Source organism: Rana temporaria, chromosome 1, assembly GCF_905171775.1.
Source record: "Rana temporaria chromosome 1, aRanTem1.1, whole genome shotgun sequence".
NCBI lineage: Eukaryota > Metazoa > Chordata > Amphibia > Anura > Ranidae > Rana > Rana temporaria.
In genome coordinates this window covers 75877177-75892138 of record NC_053489.1, presented here as the reverse complement: position 1 = coordinate 75892138, position 14962 = coordinate 75877177, and the positions used below count along the sequence as shown (strand labels likewise).

Here is a 14962-nt window from a genome sequence, read left to right as displayed (position 1 = left end):
CCACTTTTGAACAGGAAACTGTCTGTACCTGGGGAGGAGGCCTCTGAAATGTCTTCATGGACGCCAGGGCTATCAGGCAGTCTTCCCAGGCGACACTGCAGCAGCAGCAGCACATAAATTTGCATAGAGGAGGGGCGGAAATGAAGTGTTCACACACACACACACACACACACACACACACACAATGCAGATTTCCTTCTGAGAAACGAGGCCTGCTGCGAAGGGATATGGAAGCATGCAGCATCGAAGAGATACATGGGATGGATCCAGGACAACAAGTGGGGAACAGCAGTGATGAATTATTGTAGAAGGCCGCAGAAACACCTGAGAAAAGAAACAGCAGGGAAATAAAGAAACACGGCAAAGTATGTTTTTGTTGCTGCTTGTTTTTCTTCTTTCTTCAAATCTATCTTTCAACCAGGAAAAATCAGGGGAAAGCGCGAACGCAGTCCCCCACTACCACAAATTATGCAGTCGAGTTTCCCGCATTTGGGGAAATCGCAGGGGTCAGCACAGCCGGAGTGCAATGGCCGAGCCTCGCCCTGGGAGAACCACCTTCATGATCATGGTGTCTCCCCTGCCAGGTAAGTATGAGTTGGAAGCGTCACTCTAGCAGCCCCCGGTCAGGGGAACATCTCTTCCTGGTTATGGAGGGGCTTTCTGGGTGCTTGCTGGCTGGTCAACTAGCCTCAATCAGAGCTTTTCCACGCTCGTCGCCGCCGCCACTTTTGAACAGGAAACTGTCTGTACCTGGGGAGGAGGCCTCTGAAATGTCTTCATGGACGCCAGGGCTATCAGGCAGTCTTCCCAGGCGACACTGCAGCAGCAGCAGCACATAAATTTGCATAGAGGAGGGGCGGAAATGAAGTGTTCACACACACACACACACACACACACACACACACAATGCAGATTTCCTTCTGAGAAACGAGGCCTGCTGCGAAGGGATATGGAAGCATGCAGCATCGAAGAGATACATGGGATGGATCCAGGACAACAAGTGGGGAACAGCAGTGATGAATTATTGTAGAAGGCCGCAGAAACACCTGAGAAAAGAAACAGCAGGGAAATAAAGAAACACGGCAAAGTATGTTTTTGTTGCTGCTTGTTTTTCTTCTTTCTTCAAATCTATCTTTCAACCAGGAAAAATCAGGGGAAAGCGCGAACGCAGTCCCCCACTACCACAAATTATGCAGTCGAGTTTCCCGCATTTGGGGAAATCGCAGGGGTCAGCACAGCCGGAGTGCAATGGCCGAGCCTCGCCCTGGGAGAACCACCTTCATGATCATGGTGTCTCCCCTGCCAGGTAAGTATGAGTTGGAAGCGTCACTCTAGCAGCCCCCGGTCAGGGGAACATCTCTTCCTGGTTATGGAGGGGCTTTCTGGGTGCTTGCTGGCTGGTCAACTAGCCTCAATCAGAGCTTTTCCACGCTCGTCGCCGCCGCCACTTTTGAACAGGAAACTGTCTGTACCTGGGGAGGAGGCCTCTGAAATGTCTTCATGGACGCCAGGGCTATCAGGCAGTCTTCCCAGGCGACACTGCAGCAGCAGCACATAAATTTGCATAGAGGAGGGGCGGAAATGAAGTGTTCACACACACACACACACACACACACACACACACAATGCAGATTTCCTTCTGAGAAACGAGGCCTGCTGCGAAGGGATATGGAAGCATGCAGCATCGAAGAGATACATGGGATGGATCCAGGACAACAAGTGGGGAACAGCAGTGATGAATTATTGTAGAAGGCCGCAGAAACACCTGAGAAAAGAAACAGCAGGGAAATAAAGAAACACGGCAAAGTATGTTTTTGTTGCTGCTTGTTTTTCTTCTTTCTTCAAATCTATCTTTCAACCAGGAAAAATCAGGGGAAAGCGCGAACGCAGTCCCCCACTACCACAAATTATGCAGTCGAGTTTCCCGCATTTGGGGAAATCGCAGGGGTCAGCACAGCCGGAGTGCAATGGCCGAGCCTCGCCCTGGGAGAACCACCTTCATGATCATGGTGTCTCCCCTGCCAGGTAAGTATGAGTTGGAAGCGTCACTCTAGCAGCCCCCGGTCAGGGGAACATCTCTTCCTGGTTATGGAGGGGCTTTCTGGGTGCTTGCTGGCTGGTCAACTAGCCTCAATCAGAGCTTTTCCACGCTCGTCGCCGCCGCCACTTTTGAACAGGAAACTGTCTGTACCTGGGGAGGAGGCCTCTGAAATGTCTTCATGGACGCCAGGGCTATCAGGCAGTCTTCCCAGGCGACACTGCAGCAGCAGCACATAAATTTGCATAGAGGAGGGGCGGAAATGAAGTGTTCACACACACACACACACACACACACACACACACAATGCAGATTTCCTTCTGAGAAACGAGGCCTGCTGCGAAGGGATATGGAAGCATGCAGCATCGAAGAGATACATGGGATGGATCCAGGACAACAAGTGGGGAACAGCAGTGATGAATTATTGTAGAAGGCCGCAGAAACACCTGAGAAAAGAAACAGCAGGGAAATAAAGAAACACGGCAAAGTATGTTTTTGTTGCTGCTTGTTTTTCTTCTTTCTTCAAATCTATCTTTCAACCAGGAAAAATCAGGGGAAAGCGCGAACGCAGTCCCCCACTACCACAAATTATGCAGTCGAGTTTCCCGCATTTGGGGAAATCGCAGGGGTCAGCACAGCCGGAGTGCAATGGCCGAGCCTCGCCCTGGGAGAACCACCTTCATGATCATGGTGTCTCCCCTGCCAGGTAAGTATGAGTTGGAAGCGTCACTCTAGCAGCCCCCGGTCAGGGGAACATCTCTTCCTGGTTATGGAGGGGCTTTCTGGGTGCTTGCTGGCTGGTCAACTAGCCTCAATCAGAGCTTTTCCACGCTCGTCGCCGCCGCCACTTTTGAACAGGAAACTGTCTGTACCTGGGGAGGAGGCCTCTGAAATGTCTTCATGGACGCCAGGGCTATCAGGCAGTCTTCCCAGGCGACACTGCAGCAGCAGCACATAAATTTGCATAGAGGAGGGGCGGAAATGAAGTGTTCAGACACACACACACACACACACACACACACACAATGCAGATTTCCTTCTGAGAAACGAGGCCTGCTGCGAAGGGATATGGAAGCATGCAGCATCGAAGAGATACATGGGATGGATCCAGGACAACAAGTGGGGAACAGCAGTGATGAATTATTGTAGAAGGCCGCAGAAACACCTGAGAAAAGAAACAGCAGGGAAATAAAGAAACACGGCAAAGTATGTTTTTGTTGCTGCTTGTTTTTCTTCTTTCTTCAAATCTATCTTTCAACCAGGAAAAATCAGGGGAAAGCGCGAACGCAGTCCCCCACTACCACAAATTATGCAGTCGAGTTTCCCGCATTTGGGGAAATCGCAGGGGTCAGCACAGCCGGAGTGCAATGGCCGAGCCTCGCCCTGGGAGAACCACCTTCATGATCATGGTGTCTCCCCTGCCAGGTAAGTATGAGTTGGAAGCGTCACTCTAGCAGCCCCCGGTCAGGGGAACATCTCTTCCTGGTTATGGAGGGGCTTTCTGGGTGCTTGCTGGCTGGTCAACTAGCCTCAATCAGAGCTTTTCCACGCTCGTCGCCGCCGCCACTTTTGAACAGGAAACTGTCTGTACCTGGGGAGGAGGCCTCTGAAATGTCTTCATGGACGCCAGGGCTATCAGGCAGTCTTCCCAGGCGACACTGCAGCAGCAGCACATAAATTTGCATAGAGGAGGGGCGGAAATGAAGTGTTCAGACACACACACACACACACACACACACACACAATGCAGATTTCCTTCTGAGAAACGAGGCCTGCTGCGAAGGGATATGGAAGCATGCAGCATCGAAGAGATACATGGGATGGATCCAGGACAACAAGTGGGGAACAGCAGTGATGAATTATTGTAGAAGGCCGCAGAAACACCTGAGAAAAGAAACAGCAGGGAAATAAAGAAACACGGCAAAGTATGTTTTTGTTGCTGCTTGTTTTTCTTCTTTCTTCAAATCTATCTTTCAACCAGGAAAAATCAGGGGAAAGCGCGAACGCAGTCCCCCACTACCACAAATTATGCAGTCGAGTTTCCCGCATTTGGGGAAATCGCAGGGGTCAGCACAGCCGGAGTGCAATGGCCGAGCCTCGCCCTGGGAGAACCACCTTCATGATCATGGTGTCTCCCCTGCCAGGTAAGTATGAGTTGGAAGCGTCACTCTAGCAGCCCCCGGTCAGGGGAACATCTCTTCCTGGTTATGGAGGGGCTTTCTGGGTGCTTGCTGGCTGGTCAACTAGCCTCAATCAGAGCTTTTCCACGCTCGTCGCCGCCGCCACTTTTGAACAGGAAACTGTCTGTACCTGGGGAGGAGGCCTCTGAAATGTCTTCATGGACGCCAGGGCTATCAGGCAGTCTTCCCAGGCGACACTGCAGCAGCAGCACATAAATTTGCATAGAGGAGGGGCGGAAATGAAGTGTTCAGACACACACACACACACACACACACACACACAATGCAGATTTCCTTCTGAGAAACGAGGCCTGCTGCGAAGGGATATGGAAGCATGCAGCATCGAAGAGATACATGGGATGGATCCAGGACAACAAGTGGGGAACAGCAGTGATGAATTATTGTAGAAGGCCGCAGAAACACCTGAGAAAAGAAACAGCAGGGAAATAAAGAAACACGGCAAAGTATGTTTTTGTTGCTGCTTGTTTTTCTTCTTTCTTCAAATCTATCTTTCAACCAGGAAAAATCAGGGGAAAGCGCGAACGCAGTCCCCCACTACCACAAATTATGCAGTCGAGTTTCCCGCATTTGGGGAAATCGCAGGGGTCAGCACAGCCGGAGTGCAATGGCCGAGCCTCGCCCTGGGAGAACCACCTTTTTTTTTTTTTTTTTTTTTTTTGAAAAGCCTATGGCGTGTGAACACACCCAAAAAACTCCACCCGGTGCAGAAAAAATGTGCACACACATAAAGAGTGTTCACAAAAACGTGCAGACGGGTGCAACGTCAAGTGGTCCTCCTGTGAAGAGGGACCCATAACCCTGATCCCCCGGGGCGTTAGGCTCCAGACGGGGACTGAGGTACTGTGGTCCGAGCAACCGAAGCCGACACGGACCCAACTTCCTCGGAGGGACTGCCGAAACAGAACCCTCCCAGTACTAGGTGGGGCTCCCCCGAAGGGAGACCCCATGAGAGCAGGCGAACTAAGCCAGAAGGCCATGTCCACCCACTCCCAAGACGTTCAGGGCTGGCCCGAGGACCCGCACCCTACTAATCACACAGTGAGACAAAACGTGCACAACAAAAAAAGACAAAAAAGTGACAAACACAGGCTTAAATAAAATAAAGTGGGGGAAGGGATAGTGGAGAGGAGAGTGAAAGAAGTGGCCATTGTGGTGAAACAATGACCAGGCCCTCCGGCCAGGAATAAAAAATTCCTCCGGTCCTAGCCAAAAGGCCCGGCCCAGGAGGCAGGTGCTAAAAAAAAGCGTGTATCTGGTGCAGTGACCGTGGTATCCTTCAATCAATGTGTCCCTCACACACAGTGATCTTCAGATACCCCTGGACTGCCACTCCAGGGGCACATGCACCATAGGCTTTTCGTTCCATATCCGACCCCCCGACTGGCCAGTGCAGCCCTCCACCCCCGTCAGCTAGAGAGCCCTTCAAGGTTTTCTTGGGGAGAACTGCCGCTCCAGTTAGCAGCCTCCACCAATACTAGCCCCTCCAGACCCTCCGTCAACCCAGCGGATTTGCATGGCTCTGCCCTGTCCTACCACAGGGCATTACCAGCTCCTCCAACCGGATCGCCGACAGAGATAGCACTTACACCAGCCAGCCAGAAGGCCAGACTAGAACTCGGCAAAAAGACCAAGACCAAGCACAGCACCCATCCTCACCAGGAGCACCCTTCCAGATGGCTCAGACTCAACCATGGGCCGGCCCCCAGTATTCTGTCGGGCAGCACGGCGTAGTCCCTGCTGAAACCATCCTTCCAGGTGCAATGACGTCATTGGATTGCATCCACCCTCCCCATGTAGGAGGTGCTTCAGCGCTCCGCTGACAACTGATAAGGACAGATACCACACCCAGTCCCAGCCAAAAGGCCGAGAAGCGGCAGGGAAGACAACCACGATCAGCACAGCCGGAGTGCAATGGCCGAGCCTCGCCCTGGGAGAACCACCTTCATGATCATGGTGTCTCCCCTGCCAGGTAAGTATGAGTTGGAAGCGTCACTCTAGCAGCCCCCGGTCAGGGGAACATCTCTTCCTGGTTATGGAGGGGCTTTCTGGGTGCTTGCTGGCTGGTCAACTAGCCTCAATCAGAGCTTTTCCACGCTCGTCGCCGCCGCCACTTTTGAACAGGAAACTGTCTGTACCTGGGGAGGAGGCCTCTGAAATGTCTTCATGGACGCCAGGGCTATCAGGCAGTCTTCCCAGGCGACACTGCAGCAGCAGCACATAAATTTGCATAGAGGAGGGGCGGAAATGAAGTGTTCAGACACACACACACACACACACACACACACACAATGCAGATTTCCTTCTGAGAAACGAGGCCTGCTGCGAAGGGATATGGAAGCATGCAGCATCGAAGAGATACATGGGATGGATCCAGGACAACAAGTGGGGAACAGCAGTGATGAATTATTGTAGAAGGCCGCAGAAACACCTGAGAAAAGAAACAGCAGGGAAATAAAGAAACACGGCAAAGTATGTTTTTGTTGCTGCTTGTTTTTCTTCTTTCTTCAAATCTATCTTTCAACCAGGAAAAATCAGGGGAAAGCGCGAACGCAGTCCCCCACTACCACAAATTATGCAGTCGAGTTTCCCGCATTTGGGGAAATCGCAGGGGTCAGCACAGCCGGAGTGCAATGGCCGAGCCTCGCCCTGGGAGAACCACCTTCATGATCATGGTGTCTCCCCTGCCAGGTAAGTATGAGTTGGAAGCGTCACTCTAGCAGCCCCCGGTCAGGGGAACATCTCTTCCTGGTTATGGAGGGGCTTTCTGGGTGCTTGCTGGCTGGTCAACTAGCCTCAATCAGAGCTTTTCCACGCTCGTCGCCGCCGCCACTTTTGAACAGGAAACTGTCTGTACCTGGGGAGGAGGCCTCTGAAATGTCTTCATGGACGCCAGGGCTATCAGGCAGTCTTCCCAGGCGACACTGCAGCAGCAGCAGCACATAAATTTGCATAGAGGAGGGGCGGAAATGAAGTGTTCAGACACACACACACACACACACACACACACACAATGCAGATTTCCTTCTGAGAAACGAGGCCTGCTGCGAAGGGATATGGAAGCATGCAGCATCGAAGAGATACATGGGATGGATCCAGGACAACAAGTGGGGAACAGCAGTGATGAATTATTGTAGAAGGCCGCAGAAACACCTGAGAAAAGAAACAGCAGGGAAATAAAGAAACACGGCAAAGTATGTTTTTGTTGCTGCTTGTTTTTCTTCTTTCTTCAAATCTATCTTTCAACCAGGAAAAATCAGGGGAAAGCGCGAACGCAGTCCCCCACTACCACAAATTATGCAGTCGAGTTTCCCGCATTTGGGGAAATCGCAGGGGTCAGCACAGCCGGAGTGCAATGGCCGAGCCTCGCCCTGGGAGAACCACCTTCATGATCATGGTGTCTCCCCTGCCAGGTAAGTATGAGTTGGAAGCGTCACTCTAGCAGCCCCCGGTCAGGGGAACATCTCTTCCTGGTTATGGAGGGGCTTTCTGGGTGCTTGCTGGCTGGTCAACTAGCCTCAATCAGAGCTTTTCCACGCTCGCCGCCGCCGCCACTTTTGAACAGGAAACTGTCTGTACCTGGGGAGGAGGCCTCTGAAATGTCTTCATGGACGCCAGGGCTATCAGGCAGTCTTCCCAGGCGACACTGCAGCAGCAGCAGCACATAAATTTGCATAGAGGAGGGGCGGAAATGAAGTGTTCAGACACACACACACACACACACACACACACAATGCAGATTTCCTTCTGAGAAACGAGGCCTGCTGCGAAGGGATATGGAAGCATGCAGCATCGAAGAGATACATGGGATGGATCCAGGACAACAAGTGGGGAACAGCAGTGATGAATTATTGTAGAAGGCCGCAGAAACACCTGAGAAAAGAAACAGCAGGGAAATAAAGAAACACGGCAAAGTATGTTTTTGTTGCTGCTTGTTTTTCTTCTTTCTTCAAATCTATCTTTCAACCAGGAAAAATCAGGGGAAAGCGCGAACGCAGTCCCCCACTACCACAAATTATGCAGTCGAGTTTCCCGCATTTGGGGAAATCGCAGGGGTCAGCACAGCCGGAGTGCAATGGCCGAGCCTCGCCCTGGGAGAACCACCTTCATGATCATGGTGTCTCCCCTGCCAGGTAAGTATGAGTTGGAAGCGTCACTCTAGCAGCCCCCGGTCAGGGGAACATCTCTTCCTGGTTATGGAGGGGCTTTCTGGGTGCTTGCTGGCTGGTCAACTAGCCTCAATCAGAGCTTTTCCACGCTCGTCGCCGCCGCCACTTTTGAACAGGAAACTGTCTGTACCTGGGGAGGAGGCCTCTGAAATGTCTTCATGGACGCCAGGGCTATCAGGCAGTCTTCCCAGGCGACACTGCAGCAGCAGCACATAAATTTGCATAGAGGAGGGGCGGAAATGAAGTGTTCAGACACACACACACACACACACACACACACAATGCAGATTTCCTTCTGAGAAACCAGGCCTGCTGCGAAGGGATATGGAAGCATGCAGCATCGAAGAGATACATGGGATGGATCCAGGACAACAAGTGGGGAACAGCAGTGCTGAATTATTGTAGAAGGCCGCAGAAACACCTGAGAAAAGAAACAGCAGGGAAATAAAGAAACACGGCAAAGTATGTTTTTGTTGCTGCTTGTTTTTCTTCTTTCTTCAAATCTATCTTTTACCAGGAATAATCAGGGGAAAGCGCGAACGCAGTCCCCCACTACCACAAATTATGCAGTCGAGTTTCCCGCATTTGGGGAAATCGCAGGGGTCAGCACAGCCGGAGTGCAATGGCCGAGCCTCGCCCTGGGAGAACCTTTTTTTTTTTTTTTTTTTTTTTAAAAGCTTTATTTAAAACTTCACATATATACATAGTCACATTTCAAGAAAAAAAATATTTACAAAGATTTGTACAATGCCATTTTACATACTTTTCCATATCGTTTTGCAAATCCAATTATAAACTGGCAAACCAACATTTCCATTTTGTATGTTTCCAGTTAAACTCTGCCTTTTCTTCTCCCATTTGTTTTTGATCCAGAAAAAAAACAAATTCACATTTGGAAATTACAATTGTGCATGCCTTGCTAACCGGTATGACTTCATTTTTAAAAACTAAAAGGTTACGGACGTCCCATAAAACTTCTTTTAATATGCAAAAGAAAATCCATGCCACCCTTGCTTTGTATTTATTCTTAATTTTCAGTGCCGTGTTAAACAAAAAATAATCTAGACATGTCACCCCCGCTACTTCTGCCAGAAAAGGCTTAAAGTTATCCCTGACTTTGGACGCAAAATCACAATACCAGAACAAATGTTTAACCGTTTCTCTCCCCCCACAATCAGATCGAGGGCATTGCTCTGTTGCAGTAAGGTGTCTGGATTCCAAGAAATTTCTGGTTGGCAAACATTCGTGTAAGCCCATCCATACAATGTCCCACTGTCTTTTTGTGACCCCTTTTACCTGTGCCTTTTTCCACACTAAACTGCTCTGGCTAGAGTTTAATCCCGATATAGGTGACACCAGTTCTTCCCTTTTTAGCCAGTTCTTGATTAATTGTTTGTTCCCCATCTTCTCTCCTAGTTCATCCAAATGATTCACTTCTTTAAATTTCTTCAGAATTGAGTAAAATGGAGGGACCACTAGTGCATATGGTTTTGTTAGATCTTTTTGAACTAGTCCCCATTTAATGAACCACCAACCTGCTAAATACCTTATCATAATTGCTGTCCGATCACCCTCTTTCAACATTCTGATAATAAGGCACCAGTAGTGCAAGTGTATAAATTCCCTTATATTCGGGAAATCAAACCCACCATTAGCTTGTGTCAGCATTATTTTAGATCGGGATAATCGCTCCATGTTAGAGCCCCAAAAAAACAAGAAAATTTGTCTTGTAATCCTTTGTATCCACAAATCTGAAGGTGGAAACACTAGTGAGGTATACAGTAACAGGGGTAATATAATTGCTTTCACAACTAAAGTTTTCCCAGACAGTGTAAGTTCTCTTAATTTCCATAAGTTCAGTTTCCTATTTATATTAGCAGACAAGTCCTTTAAACTCGTCTCACCTTTCAAATCCCTATCAAAGGTTAAGCCTAAAACCTTTGTTTCCTTCACAAAAGGGATACCTTCCGTCTGGACTTCAACCTCCCTCCCCAGGCTACATAGACTGCTTTTACTCCAATTAACTGCCATTCCTGATGTTGAACAAAAGATTTTAACATGTAAATTGGCTCTATTCAGCTCTTGTTGTGTCTGTCCCAAGAAGACAAGGTCATCCATATAGGCCATGGCTTTAACCCTTTGTCCACCACCCCCTGGAATAAACATTCCTCTAAAGAGTTTGTCTTTCTGAACATTTTTCAATAACGGTTCAATAACACTTATAAACACCAAAGGGGACAGAGGACAGCCCTGTCTTACTCCCGATTTAATTATAAAGCTTTCACTTATTTTTCCATTAATGAGAATCTTACTTGTTATTCCCCTATAAAGACCTTTCATGACTGACAGGAGGTTTTCAGGGATACCCATCTTATGCATAACTTCAAAAAGAAAAGTGTGCGATACTGTATCAAACGCCTTCATCAGATCTATGCTTTCAATTACAATTGGCTGGTTATTTATTTGGGCGTAATAAATCAGGTCACGTAAGAGAATAAGGTTATCTGAGATCCTCCTGCCTGGTACAGCACATGTCTGATCAGGTCCTACCATGTCTTTCACTACCCCTCTAATGCGATTTGCAATTATTTTAGCAATCACCTTGTAATCTATGTTAAGCAGTGTTATTGGTCGCCAGTTTTTAAGATCTCTCTTGTCACCTTTTTTATATATTAGAGTGATGAAACCCTGCCTCATTGTATCCGAGATATTCCCAGTTAAAAAAATATAACGTACTAACTCCAGGATGTGATCTGCAATAAAACTCCAGGCTATCTTATAAAATTCAACAGGAAGACCATCTCCCCCTGGGGTTTTCCCCACCGCCATACTTCCCACAACTGCAAAGATTTCCTCTACTGTAACTGGACTAGACAAAAGTTCAATCCCTTCATGTGATACGTTTGACTCAAGAATAGAGCAGTACTCTGTAATTTCTTCAGTACTTCCACCCCTATGACCACAAAAAAGTTCTTTATAAAAATTTACTACTGCTGATACCATGGCTTCTCCCTTGACTTCCCCTTGTTCTGATGCTACTGATGTGAGTGAATCTTTTGTTTTAAAAGTTTTCCTAAAAAAATATCTAGTACATTTTTCCCCTTCTTCCAAGTTCTGTATTTTTGCTTTGAAAATTATACTTTTGCCTCTCTCTGTAATCAATTGTTTTTTCTCTATCCTCACTTGTGTCAGTTCTTCCTCCATATCATGGCCCATGCCCCTCAATCTAAGTAAAGTTTGAAGCCTCAGATTTATGTTTTTCTCCTTCTCTCGTCTTTCTCTCGCCATTATAAAACTTTGAGTCTGAAAGAATTTTTTAATTTGTTTTTTACACCAGTCCCACCAGTTTAAAATATTAGAGAAGTCGCTTTTCCGTAGCACCCATTTAGAAAATCTAAACTCTAATTTTCTTATTACATTAGCGTCCTCTAGCATTTTAGAATTAAGTTTCCACAACCCTTTACCGTGGACAGCATCAGGATCTATTTGAAATTCCGCCCTTACTGCGTTATGATCAGAAAATATGTTTTCAACTACAGAGAAATCAACGAGTTTCAAATTCTTACTATACAAAACGTAATCAATCCTAGATTTACACCTTCCGCTATCTGCATAAAAAGTATACCTATTTTCCCCATCTTTCTCTGCTTCCCAAGCATCACGGTAGTGCAGATCTTCAATTATCTGTGTAAGTAGAGCGGAAGACTTATCCAACCTACTTTCACTTTGCCCTATTCGGTCCTGCAGATCTCTAATTGTATTAAAGTCCCCTGCAATAATTGTGTGCATTTTCCCAGGTAGGTGCATCAATATTTCCTCTAAGAACTCAACTCTCTCCTTATTATCGGCAGGAGCATAAATGTTAAAAAGGCGTATTTTTGTCCCCAAGAACTCTAGCATAACTTGTAAACATCTACCAGGAACAATAGTTGCATAAGATACAATTTTTACAGCTCTATTTTTTATCAGTACCCCCACTCCCTCATTCCTAGAAGCATAAGCAGGTGACCATACCGCCTCCCCACATGGCCACTCCTGCTCACTAGGATATCTCTTAATGGTACATTCTTGCAGACAAATTATATCAGCTCTAAAACTTTGTAGCTCATGCATTACTGCCGCTCTTCTAGTAGGGGAGCCAATGCTCCTAACATTAATAGAAGTAACCGTTAAACTCATTACAAGTATTAAAAAGAAAAGATATGATCGATTAATGCTACCATCCATCATTACATATCACCTCCATCCTCACTACCCCTCATGTGTATAACATTTTCAAAAGCAGTTACTTGATCAAACGCTACATAATCATTAACAGGCGACCCCGTGGCATCAGGGTCCCCGAAAGCTGACATAGGAGAGAGACCCCCCACAATGTCAGACAGGCCAGAAGGAGACTCAGGTTCCGTCCTAAGACGTTTGGATGCAGAACCTTCATCGTCTTCTAGTTGGTTCTTAGAACAAGAGTTCTGTGCACAAGGCAAGGAAGTGTTTGTTTCAGTCTCTTCTGCCTCCACTCTTTCCTCCCAACTCTGGCCATTGTTCTCTCCCTCTATCTCCATATGATTGACAGTGTCCACTGTAAAAATTACCTCTGAGTTCATTTCCTCTAAAGCTGAGTCTGCACTGGGATGTTCTAGTTGTATGTCCACTTGCTGGCTGGCTGGGAGGTTTCCTGGCTGCCCCTCACCAGTGCCAGACTGATTGTCTGTGCTCTGTAGAATACCAGATTCAGTCTCCCTGCTTTTCCTCCTGGCACTCATATTGAGTCTCTGTGGTTTTGGATCAGTGTACTCTCTTGCCAAAATCTCCTGGTCAGGTCCTCCAGTTACAAGCTTCTTCTGTATAGTGTCCACACTCCTCCCAGGGGATTCCTCCTCTTGGTCTGCATTTACATCTTCAGAAGTTGCAGATTTCGGGATCTCCTCCACCCCAGCTTCCGGTAAAGTGGTTTCCATCTTCTCTTCATCTGACCGTACATTCCGTCCTCTCAACACCCCAGCGTACGAACGGGTAGCACTGGGGTTTTGTGGACATTTTCTGACCAGATGACCAGCCAATCCACAAAGATCACACACCTTACTTTTTGGGCAGCTTGCAACTGTGTGTCCGGGATTCCCACAGTTGCGGCAACAGGCTCCCTTTTCACAAGCATCTTTGGTATGTCCAAAGGTATGACAGGTACGGCAGTACGTTGGTTGGGTGGGGTAGAACAGGTATCCTCTATCACCTCCAATTGAAAACACAGGTGGAGGGTGACGAACGCCTCCAATAGCATCCGGATCTACTTTCAGACGAACACGGTAACGGATCTTACTATTCCAAACTCCAGATTTCCTATGTGTCAGCCGCTCCTCACCGTTGATGTGGGAGCAGTACCGAGATAGGAAAAACTTCAGCATTTTTGTATCCATAAAAGGGTTGTAGAGATGTACTGTCAGTGGGATCTCTCGAAGTTGGAAAAGTGGCTCCACCGTGATCCAGCAGAGTACAGGTAAGTGTTTCTTCTTCTTGCATTCCTCATAAACGTTCAAGCAGGTAGATTCCCATTGGAAAGAAACATCGTAGGTACCATTCTTGGCAAAATCTTGCACAGCGTAGATTTGATGTACATCCAGTTCCAAGGCTTTAATCAGGACTTCTTCCACCAGTATATCCGCATCCACATCCTTGATGTGAGCTGGTTCCACATGGAAACGAAGGGTTCTCTCCAATCCTTTCGCAGCCATCTTGGGTTCCTTATGTTGGTCCTGGCCCTGGGAGAACCACCTTCATGATCATGGTGTCTCCCCTGCCAGGTAAGTATGAGTTGGAAGCGTCACTCTAGCAGCCCCCGGTCAGGGGAACATCTCTTCCTGGTTATGGAGGGGCTTTCTGGGTGCTTGCTGGCTGGTCAACTAGCCTCAATCAGAGCTTTTCCACGCTCGTCGCCGCCGCCACTTTTGAACAGGAAACTGTCTGTACCTGGGGAGGAGGCCTCTGAAATGTCTTCATGGACGCCAGGGCTATCAGGCAGTCTTCCCAGGCGACACTGCAGCAGCAGCACATAAATTTGCATAGAGGAGGGGCGGAAATGAAGTGTTCAGACACACACACACACACACACACACACACAATGCAGATTTCCTTCTGAGAAACGAGGCCTGCTGCGAAGGGATATGGAAGCATGCAGCATCGAAGAGATACATGGGATGGATCCAGGACAACAAGTGGGGAACAGCAGTGATGAATTATTGTAGAAGGCCGCAGAAACACCTGAGAAAAGAAACAGCAGGGAAATAAAGAAACACGGCAAAGTATGTTTTTGTTGCTGCTTGTTTTTCTTCTTTCTTCAAATCTATCTTTCAACCAGGAAAAATCAGGGGAAAGCGCGAACGCAGTCCCCCACTACCACAAATTATGCAGTCGAGTTTCCCGCATTTGGGGAAATCGCAGGGGTCAGCACAGCCGGAGTGCAATGGCCGAGCCTCGCCCTGGGAGAACCACCTTCATGATCATGGTGTCTCCCCTGCCAGGTAAGTATGAGTTGGAAGCGTCACTCTAGCAGCCCCCGGTCA

At 47.9% G+C, this 14962-nt stretch overlaps 12 non-coding genes and 2 pseudogenes across 12 annotated transcripts; all 14 read right to left on the bottom strand.

Moving 5' to 3' along the window:
* Window positions 1-428: 428 nt before the first annotated feature.
* LOC120925521 lies at window positions 429-592 on the bottom strand. The gene has a single exon (XR_005746774.1). It is a non-coding gene; the product is annotated as a U1 spliceosomal RNA (small nuclear RNA).
* Window positions 593-1150: 558 nt separating this feature from the next.
* LOC120925520 lies at window positions 1151-1314 on the bottom strand. The gene has a single exon (XR_005746773.1). It is a non-coding gene; the product is annotated as a U1 spliceosomal RNA (small nuclear RNA).
* Window positions 1315-1869: 555 nt separating this feature from the next.
* Window positions 1870-2033, bottom strand: LOC120925519. The gene has a single exon (XR_005746772.1). It is a non-coding gene; the product is annotated as a U1 spliceosomal RNA (small nuclear RNA).
* A 555-nt stretch (window positions 2034-2588) lies between these two features.
* LOC120925518 lies at window positions 2589-2752 on the bottom strand. The gene has a single exon (XR_005746771.1). It is a non-coding gene; the product is annotated as a U1 spliceosomal RNA (small nuclear RNA).
* A 555-nt stretch (window positions 2753-3307) lies between these two features.
* LOC120925517 lies at window positions 3308-3471 on the bottom strand. Its single transcript, XR_005746770.1, has one exon. It is a non-coding gene; the product is annotated as a U1 spliceosomal RNA (small nuclear RNA).
* Window positions 3472-4026: 555 nt separating this feature from the next.
* LOC120925516 lies at window positions 4027-4190 on the bottom strand. Its single transcript, XR_005746769.1, has one exon. It is a non-coding gene; the product is annotated as a U1 spliceosomal RNA (small nuclear RNA).
* A 555-nt stretch (window positions 4191-4745) lies between these two features.
* On the bottom strand, window positions 4746-4883 carry LOC120925607 (annotated as a pseudogene).
* Window positions 4884-6060: 1177 nt separating this feature from the next.
* LOC120925636 lies at window positions 6061-6216 on the bottom strand. Its single transcript, XR_005746862.1, has one exon. It is a non-coding gene; the product is annotated as a U1 spliceosomal RNA (small nuclear RNA).
* A 555-nt stretch (window positions 6217-6771) lies between these two features.
* LOC120925515 lies at window positions 6772-6935 on the bottom strand. The gene has a single exon (XR_005746768.1). It is a non-coding gene; the product is annotated as a U1 spliceosomal RNA (small nuclear RNA).
* Window positions 6936-7493: 558 nt separating this feature from the next.
* Window positions 7494-7657, bottom strand: LOC120925514. Its single transcript, XR_005746767.1, has one exon. It is a non-coding gene; the product is annotated as a U1 spliceosomal RNA (small nuclear RNA).
* Window positions 7658-8213: 556 nt separating this feature from the next.
* Window positions 8214-8377, bottom strand: LOC120925513. The gene has a single exon (XR_005746766.1). It is a non-coding gene; the product is annotated as a U1 spliceosomal RNA (small nuclear RNA).
* A 552-nt stretch (window positions 8378-8929) lies between these two features.
* Window positions 8930-9090, bottom strand: LOC120925624. Its single transcript, XR_005746857.1, has one exon. It is a non-coding gene; the product is annotated as a U1 spliceosomal RNA (small nuclear RNA).
* A 5004-nt stretch (window positions 9091-14094) lies between these two features.
* LOC120925728 lies at window positions 14095-14211 on the bottom strand (annotated as a pseudogene).
* A 553-nt stretch (window positions 14212-14764) lies between these two features.
* On the bottom strand, window positions 14765-14928 carry LOC120925512. Its single transcript, XR_005746765.1, has one exon. It is a non-coding gene; the product is annotated as a U1 spliceosomal RNA (small nuclear RNA).
* Window positions 14929-14962: the final 34 nt, after the last annotated feature.